This window comes from Ailuropoda melanoleuca, chromosome 15 (genome assembly GCF_002007445.2).
Source record: "Ailuropoda melanoleuca isolate Jingjing chromosome 15, ASM200744v2, whole genome shotgun sequence".
In the NCBI taxonomy this organism is placed as follows: domain Eukaryota; kingdom Metazoa; phylum Chordata; class Mammalia; order Carnivora; family Ursidae; genus Ailuropoda; species Ailuropoda melanoleuca.
The window spans coordinates 74,140,343-74,154,201 of record NC_048232.1 but is presented as its reverse complement, the minus strand read 5'-3'; the positions used below and the strand labels follow the sequence as shown (position 1 = coordinate 74,154,201).

The 13,859-nt window shown below is 42.3% G+C and overlaps 1 pseudogene; it reads left to right on the top strand.

The window, feature by feature from the left end:
* Positions 1-6,872: 6,872 nt before the first annotated feature.
* Positions 6,873-7,968, top strand: LOC100475905 (annotated as a pseudogene).
* Positions 7,969-13,859: the final 5,891 nt, after the last annotated feature.

Sequence of the window (13,859 nt, the reverse complement as noted above, 5' to 3'; positions counted from 1 at the left end):
ATCATTGTACAGACCTGAGTCACATTCCTATCTCTACCCCAACCACTGGCGAAAAGAGTATAGGACCATAATGAGGATTTATTCCTGAGTCTATGATTGTGGTCAGTGTTCCCAGAAATATGTGGAAGAGGTAGACACCAAAACATAATTGAGGTTCTAGAACTCGGGGCAAAGGGAAAGTAGATGGTTGGAGGGCAGCAATCATTTGCTAGAATATTTAATGTCAACTTGGCATTTGATGCTATGCAACTCTTTTCATACCCATTATCACTTGAATATAAACTCCATGAGCTCAGAGATCTGTTGTACCTTTTGTTCTAGGGTATATCACAGAGAAAATTCCTCACACATAGTAAATACTCAATAAATATTTGTTGAATGAATGAAATATTAACTGCATTATTTCACCCACATGGAAACAGAAGTAGAGAGTGGTTATGCGGACTATCCAGTCATTTAGCTATGGAATTTCAAAGAAAGATTTAAACTCGTATTTGCTAGACTTCATATCCAGTGTTTATTTGAATCACTTTGGCTTAGCTGCCTTATTTATTAGAGAGGTATGGATAAAGTGTTCTAGCATCTTCAAGGCATAGGTATTGATTCTTACTGGGATACTTAGAAGACTTCATGGAGACGGGAGAAGGCACATATAATTTCTAAATGGAGTTCTCAATGCACACATTCATTTATATAATAACAAGTAACTCTTTCTTGCTGGGATCAAGTCCAAAATTCTAAATTTTCATGCAATAATTTTAAGTACATAATCTGTACCTGAACATAAGAAAAACATTTTTCTTATTTTTTAAAAAAGTCTTTGCACTATTTTCAGCTGCTGTTTTTAATAACAACCCACTGGATTTTTTTTTTTATCAGTTTCTACTTTGATATGTCAACATTTGCCTTAAGTTGTAATGTGAGATTGGCTTCATAATCTGGAGTGGTGTGCCTGGGCCATTTCATTCACCAGTATAGTCATTCAACAGCTATTTATTGAGTATATCATGGGCTATGTAATGTTCTAAATGTGGAGGACATGTAGGGAACAACACTGGCCAAGTGTCCACTTGTATACTCTGCCAGGTGGTGGCAAGAGCTATGAAGAAGCTCAAAACAATGGAAAGGAATAGAAGCCACGATGGAGGGGGAGGAAAGGGATGCTATTTTATACACAAAGTTAGATACAGCCTCTTAGCTAAGGTGATATTTGAGCAGTCTTGCATTAAGTCAGGGGGAAGAATATTCCAGAATGAAGGAACAGGAAGCACAAAGTCCCTGAGACAGCGGAATGCTTGATGTGTCTGAGGAATGGTGAAGAAGTCAGTGAAGCCAGAACAGGAGGGGGTAGAATGATGGCAGGAGGTGAGGTCAGGGGTCCCCAGAGCACGCTAATGAAGGATCATGGGCTTGGAGGCATGGCCCACTGCACGGGTGGTAGAAGAGCATGCATGCCCCTCAGACCAGCCTCACTGAATTCCATCTGGGGGAGAGGACACACCAGCAAAGGCCATCATGTAATATCCACACACACAAATGAAACTTGAGACGTAGTGGTAACCGGGCTGGACTGGGAAGTCAGAAATTCCTATGACAGGAGCCAGGTTCTGTCATGTACTTGCCACACATACTTTGTCCCTGAGAAAATTATATAACCTCTCTGAGTCTCAGCTTTTTCATCTTAAAATATTATGATCATACCTACCTCATTTTCCTGTGAGGACTAAGCAAAATAATACATGTAATGCAATTAAAACAGTGTCTGGCACATAGTAGGTGTTCGTTAAAGCACACAATTGTTATTACCATCATCATTACTGCTGTTGTTCACTGGTACTTGCTCAGCATGGCAAACACTCTCACCAGGGTAGGTTCTTCCCAGGCCAACTATTCAAAACTGGAAAGAGTCTTCCCAGAAACAAACCACGTGCACTTGCAGAAACAGCAATGATGTCCCTTAGTGAAAGTCTGGCAGCCACAAGAAGCAGCTGAGAAACTGGCATCCCTCCATGTGAATGAGCAGAAGACGGCCCACCTGAGCCAGGTGGAGGGAAAGAAGAACAAAGCACCCTCTTTGACAGCCCTGGGGCACTGCTGCCTGGGATTCCACACCTAATAAGCTCTTTTTTTTTTTTATTTTTTATTATGTTATGTTAGTCACCACACAGTACATCCTTATTTTTGATGTAGTGTTCCATGATTCATTGTTTGCGTCTAACACCCTGTGCTCCATGCAATATGTGCCCTCCTTAATACCCATCACCGGCCTATCCCAACCCCCCCCCTTCCCCTTTGAAGACCTCATTTTGTTTCCCAGAGTCCATAGTCTCTTGTGGTTCATTCCCCCTTCTGTTTACCACCCCCCCATTCATTCTTCCCTTCCTTCTCCTATTGTTCTCCCTGCTATTTCTTATGTTCCATAAATGAGTGAAACCATATGATAACTGTCTTTCTCTGCTTGACTTATTTCACTTAGCATAATCTCCAGTCCCGTCCATGTTGCTGCAAATGTTGGGTAATCGTTCTTTCTGATGGCTAATATTCCATTGTATATATGGACCACATCTTCTTAATCCATTTGTCTGCTGAAGGGAATCTCAGCTCCTTCCACAATTTAGCTATTGTGGAAATTGCTGTTATGAACATTGGGGTGCATATGGCCCTTCTCTTCGCTACATCCATATCTTTGGGGTAAATACCCAGTAGTGCAATTGCTGGGTCATAGGGTAGCTCTATTTTTAACTTTTTGAGGGACTTGCATTCCTACCAACAGTGTAGGAGGGTTCCCCTTTCTCCACATCCTCTCCAACATTTGTTTTTTTCTTGCCTTGTCCATTTTTGCCATTCTAACTGGAGTAAGGTGGTATCTCAATGTGGTTTTGATTTGAATTTCCCTGATGGCTAATGATTTTGAACCTTTTTTCATGTGTCTGTTAGCCATTTGTATGTCTTCATTGGAAAAGTGTCTGTTCATATCTTCTGCCCATTTCTTGATTTGATTATTTGTTTCTCGTGTATTGAGTTTGAGAAATTCTTTATAGATCTTGGATACCAGTCTTTTATCTGTGGTTTCATTTGCAAATATCCTCTCCCATTCCGTGGGCTGCTTCTTAGTTTTTTTGACTGTTTCCTTGGCTGTGCAGAAGCTTTTTATCTTGATGAAGTCCCACAAGTTCATTTTTTCTTTTGTTTCTCTAGCCTTTGGAGATGTGTCATGAAAAAGGTTGCTGTGGCTGATGTCAAAGAGGTTACAGCCTATGTTCTCCTCTAGAATTTTGATGGATTCCTGTCTCACATTGAGGTCTTTCATCCATTTGGAGTTTATCTTTGTGTATGGTGTGAGAGGGTGATCGAGTTTCATTCTCTTGCATATAGCTGTCCAATTTTCCCAGCACCATTTATTGAAGAGACTGTCTTTTTTCCACTGGATGTTTTTTCCTGCTTTGTCAAAGATTAGTTGCCCATACAGCCGAGGGTCCATTTTTGGGTTCTCTATTCTGTTCCATTGGTCTATGTACCTGTTTTTGTGCCAGTACCATGGTGTCTTTGTGATCACAGCTTTGTAGTATAGCTTGAAATCAGGCAACATGATGCCCCAGCTTTGTTTTTCTTTTTCATCATTTCCTTGGCGATTTGGGGTCTTTTCTGGTTCCACACAAATTCAAGGGCTGTTTGTTCCAGTTCTTTGAAAAATGTCATTGGCATTTTGATCGGGATGGCATTGAAAGTGTAGATTGCTCTGGGTAGCATAGACATTTTAACTGTTTCTCCTTCCGATCCGTGAGCAATAAGCTCTTTCAGGGCCCTCTCTCAGCATCCCGGGAGCAGACTGTTTTCCCTGCGTGTTCTCTGCAGAGCCAAATATGACTCATCTGAGCTGCACACCTGGGCTTGTGGTTTGGGCCATGGTGGAGGGCAAAGGAGGGGGAGCTACCATAAGGCCCGGGAGACCTTAGTATAGGAGACCCCCAAGGCAACCTGACTGCAAAGTTTTCTTGCCTCCCTACCCTGCCATCAGTAAGGATGAAGGGGGCCCATTTGTCTTTTTTTTTGGGGGGGTGATTTGTCTTTCTTAAACTGTATCCAAAGATTCTCACCTTGTGGGGGGAAACGATTGTACCTGGAGGACTTGGGGTGTCAGGCGGGAAGGTAGGGTGGATGGGGCAGGCAGGAAAGATAAAGAGAGGTGCCAAAGGGTTGCTGTTTGACAACACATCAACGCAACATGGAGCCAGAGAAAGGCATCTCATTCTGCTTCCGGGTCCCCGGCCCTTCTTTTCTGACCGGAACAGGGCAGATGGACATAGCGTATTTCTGTTGCGCAGGGTAGTTGACCAGCATATGCCTCAGGCAGTCTTTCATTAAAGTCGTACAGTGCACCAGACCCCCATGTCAGTCCCCTGGACTCTCCCAGCCAGGACTCCTGCTCAGCCCTCCCGCAGCGCCAAGACACTCCTGACTTCTGGTGGTTTCCTTTTAACGCATTTTAATAACTATCTGAGACCTCCTGTGACAGGCTGACACAGGGCTAGGCAGCAGGCTGCAAAGGTGCAGAAAACCGCACCCCTGTGTTCACACCCCTCGGAGTACAGCCCCACTCCCCGCGGCTGCACAGGCTCCCCCTCCCACAAACACTTGCCCCCTGCCACCAGTTTAATAGGCTCTTTATGAAGCTTTGAGTTCAGCCTCAGCACTATCACTCGCCAGCTAAGTGACCTCAGGCAGGAAACGTGTTCTCCTAGAAACTGTTTTCTCATCTGCAAAATGGGAATAATCCCTCCTGTCCCAGTCACCACAGCTTGGTTGTTGTGAATCCTAGAGACAACCACAGAAGATTTTGAAGAAATTAAACATTATATAGAACCCAGACATCAGAAAGGGTTTTTAATTCCTTAGCTGGTAGGAATAGCAAGCCCAGGAGGCTTCAGGCACAATGGGATGCCCCCAACAAGTCATCAAAGGTGGGGTTCTAGAAGCCTGCAGGGTCTTTCTCGGCTTTATTCCAAAGTGTTGGTTAAATTCCTTGGCCACTGGGAACGGACTAAAAGACCATCCAGAACCAAAGCGAGTGGCACCAAACAACCTCACAACTTCCTTCCCGTCTCTCCTCAAGTGACTTGTTTTTACTGGAACCCAGTTTCCTCTTCCTGTCTGGGAAACTCTGTTGACAAAGACGAACTCTATAAGGAAAGCAAAAAAGAAAGCTCTTTCCACCAGCCAGCCTTGGAATTTCACCAGGTTATCCTCCTAAACCTGAACCAAAATAGTCCATGACTCATCATGTGAACTGGGGGGACCTGTGGGGAGGGGGGCTTCCCCACTTATCTTCCCAGGAGAACACATCCTGCATGTCTGCCAAGAAAAAAGCAATCTGTAGGGATGCCTCTGTAGGAAAACAAATTAGGAAAATACTCACTTGGGGAAAACTCCATCTCCACTACTCTTGTTTACAATATCTAAGCTCCCCACAGGCTGTCCTCAACCATCTTCCTGTCTTGCACTTCCGCGCACTCCCTGCTGCATCTGGTCATCCAACTCAAATTTTCTTTCATTGCTTACTGCTCCACGACAAATCGCTGGTTGTGCGACCCCAGACATGACTCTTCAAGCTTTAGTTTTCTGACCTGTACTATGGCTAATAATGGTAGTAATGGCCTACGATGACAGAGCTCCTTGTATCTGCCACCCTGCGAAGGAGTTATGAGGAGGAGCTCCTACTGCCTTCATTTCACAGATGATGACACTTTATCAGGTAAGCAATTCACCCAAGGTAACACACCAGGAGCAGAACCAGAATCAAAATACAGGCAGTCTGACCCATGGTTTTGACCAATATTCTACGCTCATCGACCCAATTCATCAGCATGTTTTGAAGGTTAAAAGAGGTAACTGGAAAATGGTAAGCAGTGAATAAATATTGTTATATTATTGGGTGAAAATATATGTCAAAGCACCTGTTATGGTGCCTGATTCATAATGGGCCTTCAACTTATATTAGTTCCCTTCCCTTCATCCATCTTCTCAAAGCAACGCCCCTGACCATGATCTTCCCTCAGGCAGCCCAGAATGTGCTCTTTGAAGGTTATTCCTGAGACAGTTATACCACTCAATAAATCTTTTCCTCAAAATAGAGTCTCCTGAGGAACTGAATCATTGACAGGAGATCTGCCACTTTCTAGATGGTGTTTTAGCTCAAAGGTACTCAGCCATGGACACAAGTACCATCAATGCAACACAGAGTTTCTGTGATAGTTTCTAAGAAACCCTGATTCTTCATGAGAAAGCAGGGTTGTTATTTTCCACAATGGAAAATAACTCCCAAAAGAGTAATATTCTTGTGTTGACCCACTGTCCTCTTCTTTCTCACTTTATCAAGGATAAAGAAAGGCATTATATAATGATGAAGGGGTCAATTCTCTAAGAAGAAATAACAGACCTGAATGTGTATGTACCTAACGACACAAGGCAAAAATTGATACAACTGCAAAGAGAAATAAAAGAATCCACTATTATAGTTAGAGACTTTAATACTCTTCTATCAGAAATAGATCCAGCAGGCAGAAATCAGTAAAGATTCATAATTCATAATAGTTGAACTCAACAGTGCCATCAGTTAATCCTTAAGCTCACATGGAACATTCACCAAAATAGACCACACTCTGGGCTATAAAACACACCTTAACAAAGGTAGTGGAATAGAAATCACACAATGTCTGCTCTCAGACCCCAGTGGAATTAAACTAGAAATCACTAACAAAAATATAGCTGGAAAAATCCCCAAATACTTGGAGATTAAACAATACACTTCTAAAAAACACATGGGGGTCCCAGCTCTTGAGCTAAGGGAGAGGCATGCTGTGCGGCTGGCTGGGATGTTACAGGCTATTGGATCTGTGGATGAGGAAGAGAAGCAGGCAGAGAAGAACCATCCTGGATTGGTCCCCACTGAGACAAAGGAAAGAGAGGAGGAGGAAAAGTCTGGCCCTACTGTTAAGATCCCAGTCACAATAATCACCAGGTGCTAGGAAGACAATACTTTTGAACTCTATCTTGACAGAGCAACATAGTAAAAGAGGAGTAGTTATTTTAAACAAATTTGGGGAAGGAAGTACAGTGGAGAAATCCTTAGCTGTCAGCCAAAGTGGAGTGCTCTACCAAGAAAGGTTGGAACTTACAAATGCAGAAAGGAAAATCTGATGATATGCCATTAGAGACCACTGGGTTAGCAGATCCTGGTGCTATCGCTTCTCTGTTTGGAGCTGATGATGAATTAGGGGTTGATATTTATCTTGCTGGGACCATAACTCTTATAGATTCAAAATACGGATTAAAACATTAAGCAGAAGAAAAACCTGATGGCCTTAGCCATGAAGCTTCTAGGCAAGCTGCTTTGGTAGATATCATCATCATTAATCAGACTGGGTTTCACAAGAGGATTTATGCAAATTAAGAATGACCATTAGATCAATAAATGGACTGGGAAAATTTTTAAAAACACAAAGATCAAGAGCTGATCTCTCTAATGTACTGGATCTCCATGCCTTTGACAGTCTCTCTGGAATACGTTTGCAGAAAAAACTCCAACACTTACCAACCACACAACCTCACCCTGATCAGAGGGTTATCACAGTCACATTTAAGTACCAGGAAACATGAAGAAAGAAAGTCTAACTGTATTTATTCAGAATCTTCTGTGGGAGAAGAATGTGAGAAACAAGGGCAATGACTACATGGGGCTGGTGTTGATCAAAGACAAACCAAAACCAATGATCATCCAAGCTGTCCATGAGCTCTGTGATCTGGAGGAAACCAGTGAGTTGGAAAGAAGATGCTGAGACAACAAATCGATGGGTTCTTTTTGACTGGAATTTAGACGAGTACATCCTTCAATAACTACTTATAGCTACTGTGACTGAAACAGAAAAGTGGGGGATAACACATTTCAAAGAAGATCAAGTTTGCCCATAACGCTAGAAACATTTCTTATCTAAAGGACTGGATGATACTGGGTGTATTTCAAGGATCTATTCTTTGCATTCCTTCTGTTATGAATTCCAGTATACTTTAAAATAATGGTTATTTTGCAGAATATATAAAATATAGTAAATAAGTACTGGAAAACACTTGACATTCATACAATAAAATATAATGTCCTCTGGAAAATAAATAAATAACACATAGGTCAAAGAAGAAATCTCAAGAGAATTTAAAAATATTTTGAACTAAATAAAAATACAACTTATCAAAATTTGTGAGATGCAGAGAAAAGTGCTTGGAAAAATATTTATAGCACCGCATACCTGTATAAGATGAAAAATCTGAAAATCAAGTATCTAAGCTACCATTCTAGGAAAACTAGAAAAAGAAGGGGAAAAAAGAGCAGATCCAAACTATGCAGTTTTCACTTCAAAATTCCATCTGTGTTGGCCTCCCTGAGCTCCAACCTCGAATCAAGGAGGCTCCTGGGCCCCTTTCTCCAGGCAGTAATCTGGGGCAAGCATTGATTGCTCTTCTCTCAGGAATCACTGTCCTGAGTTGCCAGCTGCCCCATGTCACATACTGTGTCCGTTTCATACTTATGTCTGGTATTTAGTTGTTCAGCAAGAGAAAGTAAATCCAGTACCCATTAGTGCACTGTGACCAGAGGCAGAAGCCCTATCATTGCTATTTCAGGGGGAAGCCCCCTTCCCACTGCCTTTGTCACACAATTAGCAGTTGGGTCGGCCGCACCGTAAACAGGCTAACTGCTGTATGAGAATCACAACTATGCACCACGTGGGGACCCATGTGTTTTGCCTGCTTGGTTTCTCATGTATCATCAACAATACACAGTTCACATATGTGTGGCCATGTGTGCCATGGGGGCAGCTGCAGGCAGTGCACTGGTAGCAAAATGACCTGAACAACTGGAGGTTACAAAATTGTTTCAGGTTCTGGACCCGTGTGATCACAGCATATATATTTAGCCCCAGCTTCTATTACATCAGTGGTTCCGTGTGTGTGTGTGTGTGTGTGTGTGCGTGTGTGTGTGTGGCACACATGTGCATATTGAGGCTTGGATGTGGGTGGTAGCAAATCAATGCAAAAATTTCTATACAGACTACCATTTTGTAACCTACCTTGTGACATGTGCCAAATAACTTGAAATACGTTATGACTTTTAATGCTCACAATTACCCTGAAAAATAAATGTGATTCTTAGGCTCACTTTACAGAACTTGAGATCAATGGTAGGCTCCTCAAGGTCATGCAGTGGATTTGGGATGGAGCCAAATTTTGAACACACAGCCATCTCTCTTCAAAGCCCTTTGTATTTAATCACTATGCTCTTCTGGCTTCTAATTTTTTTTACTTCCTGTACTGCCTAGAAAGATGGTCAACACATGGCTAGGCCTCAATAAACACTTTTTCATTTACTGAATCTTTAGGTATATTACCTTCAAAACTATTTTTAACGTACTTATGTATCGTCTGTAATTAACTCAGGCACAGTACCTAGCACACATTATATGTTTATTAAATAATTTTTGTTTTAATAAGCAACGTTACATCTCAATTGGACATAGTGCTAGAGTGTGACGACTCATGTTTCATGATGGGTGGCATGTGATATCCCTATTTGCAAGCATTATTTGCTGTTTTGATTTTATAAAGAAAGGTAAAGCATAGCTAGCGGAAAATAATAACTGCCTCTGACCAACTCTTTGCTTTTAACCCTAAAAGTCTAATTACTCAGCCCAAGAGGCACTAACTTCAGTACTATCTATTTCCTTCTTGCACAGATAAATTGTATCACAAATTGGAGAGAACGAACACGCTCCTGAGTGTTGACAAACCTGGAGCAAGGACAAAGAAGGGAAGTGAAACTTGTTCTTGCTTCTCTGGTGTCCATTCACTTTTATCCTGTCAAGAGCATTTGAGTTGTTTTATGGAGAAGTAGTCCTGCCCCACTCTCAATCTAATCCTGGAGGTGCACCCCATCCTCTCTCACCATTACCTCCAAGCTCCACGAGCGGACATATGACCTCCCCCTGACCTTCTAATGTATCACCCAGCTGTACAGCACAGTGAATGGTGCTGCACCTGATTTGTTCCATTCTATATTTTATCAGAGTTAGGGGTGTGATTTAATTCTGGGACCTCCAGCAAAAATACTGGGAAAGAAAAGTTTTTCCGGGGCACCTGGGTAGCGCAGTCGTTAGGCGGCTGCCTTCGGCTCAGGGCATGATCCCGGCGTTTCAGGATCGAGTCCCACATTGGGCTCCTCTGCTGGGAGCCTGCTTCTTCCTCTCCCACTCCCCCTGCTTGTGTTCCCTCTCTCGCTGGCTGTCTCTCGGTCACATAAATAAATAAAATCTTAAAAAAAAAATCTTTAATAAAAAAAAAAAGAAAAGAAAAGTTTTTCCTTTCCTGGACTAGAACCTTGTAAGATGGAGGCCCGGAGCTGCTGATAGCCATCCTATCACACCAACATGGAGCTGGCCTGAGAGGGTCACAGAAGAAAACTGTAATTTCTAATGATAACATTTAGGCCTATAGAACCAGCCTCTCTTGAGCCAAAATCCACTCAAAATCATACAGGTAGCCTAACAAATTCCCGTTTATGCCCAAGCCAGTTTGAGTTTCTGTCATTTATAATCCAGGAGCCCTAAGGAGGACACCAAATAGCTCCTGTGCCTCACTGGCCTGGGAAATATCATTTCACTTCATGGTCACAAAATCCTTAGGAAGTATGTCTCAGTCTTCTCCATTTGATAAGTAGGAGAACTAAGACCCAGAGAAGTTAAGAAACTAGGCACCCATGACTAGGAGGTACTTGAACTTGGATTTACTCCTACCATTCTCTGGCTCTAAAACCTAGGTCCTTCCCACTACTGAATACAGCAGGAGCAAATTTCTGTGATAAATCACCCTGTTCTAGCTGGGTGTGTGGAAAGCTCACCATACCTTTCATATGACCTTGAGCACTTTTCCTTTCTAAATCTCAGGGGCTTTTTTTGTTTTTGTTTTTGTTTTTTTGGTCTACAAAACCATAGGGTTTGGATTAGATACTAATGAGCCAAGTTCTTTCCAGCCCTAAAAATGTAAAATGTCAATTCTTGACTATTTTCCTGGAATTCCCAAGTTAGGTACTTGAAGAACCAGACAATGAAGCAAGCCAATAGGTGAAGGTTCCCTCCATGAACCTTCGCTCCTAATTTGGTCAAATGGATGAGGTATGTGTAATTAAAACTGCAGAAATAACAAGCTTCCGGCCAAGTTCTACCCTCACTTAATCATACTCTTGGGGGTTGATCTCGGGGCGGGGGGAGCGGATGTTGAACCCAGGGTGGAATTTGGCCTGATGTGTGGATTCTTATAATTTCCAAATGATGTCAGTGCACTTATTTAAGAGACTGAGAAAGTGCTGAGTTTAGTCTATTCGACTCCATAAAGAAAAACTGAAAACCGCTGGGCTAGGGCCAGTGTCGACCAATGTTATCAAGCCAAAAACACTTTTGGCAGGGCAAAGTCATTCGGGGACGACAGTATCCAATTCATGTCGATTTATGGTTGTGGCCTTTCTTTCTGATTAATAGTTTGTTCTAAGATAGGGAATACCAGCCCTGTACTTGTCAACTGGCTCAGAGAGAGTGGATCTGCTAAAAAGTTTCATCGTCTGTTGATCCCAGAACCACTGAGGTTATAGAAATTTCAACAGCAGCTAAGAGGGGCCAGAGCTAAGTGCCCATTCAGAGGAGTCAGCAAGCTATGGGGAAAAAAACCTGTCCAGTTAATGCAACTCAAAATAGAGTTTTGATTCTGGTCACACAGATAATGGCTTTGCATTCTTCTTTCTTTTTGACTTTGAATTGGCCTCCCTCAGGGGTTCGAGGCAGAGTTTTGATGATACTAAGATGGTATATGTGCAGGAGACCCTAGGATTCCAACATGCTACCTTATCACCCATCCCCTACCCCAGGCAGTTTCTTAAGACGATAAAGTATAGTAGGTGAGAGGAGAGAGGGAATGACAAGGTATGTGCAATTAAAGGCAGGTGCCCTAGGTTCAAATCTTGCTCACTCACCAGTGAGAAAACCTCGGGCAATTTTTGGAAAAAACTGGAAAAAAAAAAGGAATAAAAATAGTACTTTCTCGCAGGGTCATTATGAAAACAAAATGAGTTTCTTTATGTAAAATACTCACTGTTTGGCACATAGTATGCACTTAGTGAATGCTAGCTCTTAGTCCTGAGGATGCTATACACATAGAAAATAAAACCAAATGTTTACAAGGTAAAAAAATTTTTATTGGGACTAATACCTGGTATATCCAATGTAGTGCTCTGGTTAAGACTAAGGGAAGCTTGCAAATTAGTCTAATTGCCAAAAACACCGTACGTCCCAACTACAACTCTTGGGTATTATCACCTTCTTGCTGGGCCATACCATCCAAGGGACCAATTTTCATGACATTTAAGAAGCATGCAAATAAAGCAAATGACAATAAAGTAGACATTAAGGGATCTTGGCTTAGCTTAGTGATGTCCCATCAAAGCAGCTGCAAAAAGTAGAAGAGAGGATAAGAAATGCACCTACTTGACATTTTAAAATATAATGATCATTTCCATTAGTAAATATACCCTGGTCTCTGTCCTGCAATCTGGCTGATCGGATAAGCGATGCCCCCTCATCTAGAGAATGGGTGAGGGGTGGGAAAGGAATGAGGACTAACACATCCTTCCCCCACCTCCAGTCCACCTGTTTCAGTGATTCTCAAAATGTGGAGGGTGAACCATCCACATCAGACTCATTTGGGATGTTTGCAAAAATGCAGATTCCTGGACTCTAAGCAGACATACTGTGATGGTGAACATTATCCATCAACTTGACTGAGCTATGGGATGCCCACATATCTGGTTAAGCATTATTTCTCAGTGTGTCTGTGAGAGTGTTTCTAGAAGAGATTAACATTTGAATCAGCAGACTGAGTAAAGCAGTTTGCCCTCTTCAGTGTGTGTGGGCATCACCAATCCTTTGAGGAACTGAATAGAACAAAAAGGCAGAGGAAGGGGGGAATTCTCTTTTGCTGTCTGACTGAGCATCTCTCTGAGCTGGGACATCAGTTTCCGCCAAGCCTCAGACTAGGACTTACACCATTGGCACTCCTGGTTCTCAGGCCTTTGGACTCAGACTGAAACTATACCATGGGTTTCCTGGCTCTCCAGCTTGTAGATGGTGATGGTGGGGCTTCTTGGTCTCTAAAATCATGCGAGCCAATTCCTCATAATGCAGTTGTATCTATATCTGCATCTGCCAATAAATCTCTCTCTCCCTCTGTAGATGATGATAGATAGATAGATAGATAGATAGATAGATAGATAGATAGATAGACAGATAGATAGATGATAGAGGATATATAACCCATTGGTTCTATTTCTCTGAAGAACACTGACTAGTACACATAGTGAAGTGGAATCTTTTAGGCGGAGGCTCAAGTATCTGTATTTTATAAGTTCTCCAAGTGAACTGAAGTGTAAGGATCATTTACCTAATTCACTACAAAGTCACCAAAGAGTGGATGGTATTGTAGAGTGCTTTTAAGTAGTCATATCTGGGCACCTGCCAAGAGGGGGGAGCTATCAGGCCCAGTGTAAATCGCACTGGGCCAGCCGATGCGGGCTCTGGTATCTGTTGTGGGCTCAGCCATTTGAGCCTGGACACATCATGGGCTTTGCCTACATCTCTCCTTCCTCGCTTATCAATGAAGCAAAGCTCTCCCCTGGTTTCTTTACAGGGTTCTTGTGAACCTCAAATGAGCTGATGTGTGAAAAAGCCCGTAAAACTTACATAACACAAGGAATTCTTTATTCCTGTGAA